Source organism: Egretta garzetta, unplaced genomic scaffold, assembly GCF_000687185.1.
Source record: "Egretta garzetta isolate BGI_Z169 unplaced genomic scaffold, ASM68718v1 scaffold407, whole genome shotgun sequence".
Classification (NCBI taxonomy): domain Eukaryota; kingdom Metazoa; phylum Chordata; class Aves; order Pelecaniformes; family Ardeidae; genus Egretta; species Egretta garzetta.
In genome coordinates, this window is record NW_009260183.1 from 27,718 (window position 1) to 28,208 (window position 491).

A 491-nucleotide genomic window follows, 5' to 3' on the forward strand; every position below is an offset into this window, starting at 1 on the left:
CCCCCCAAATCTGCACTCACCCAGATCCTCATCGCTCGCTGCTAAAGGAAATCAAGGGAACGAACGAATAAATAAATAAATAGATAAACAAATAACTAGACAAATTGATAAATAAATAAGCACTTAAATAAACAAATAGATAAATAATTAAATAAATAGATAAGTAAATAGATAAACAGATATATAAATGGGCAAATAAATAGATGGATAAATATATAAATAAATGAATAGATAAATAGATAAAGAAATTAAGAGATAAATAAACGGATAAATGGATGGATAAATGGATAAATAAATAAATAAATGGATAAATAAATAGATAAATAAATGGATAAATAAATGGATAAATAAATAAATAAGTGGACAAATGGATAAATAAATAGATAGACAGATAAGATAGACAGATAGATAGATAGATAAATAAACGATCGAGTGCAGGCAGAGGGCCGTCGGGCCGTGCCAAGGCTGCGGCAGGAAGAGGCGCTGCCAGG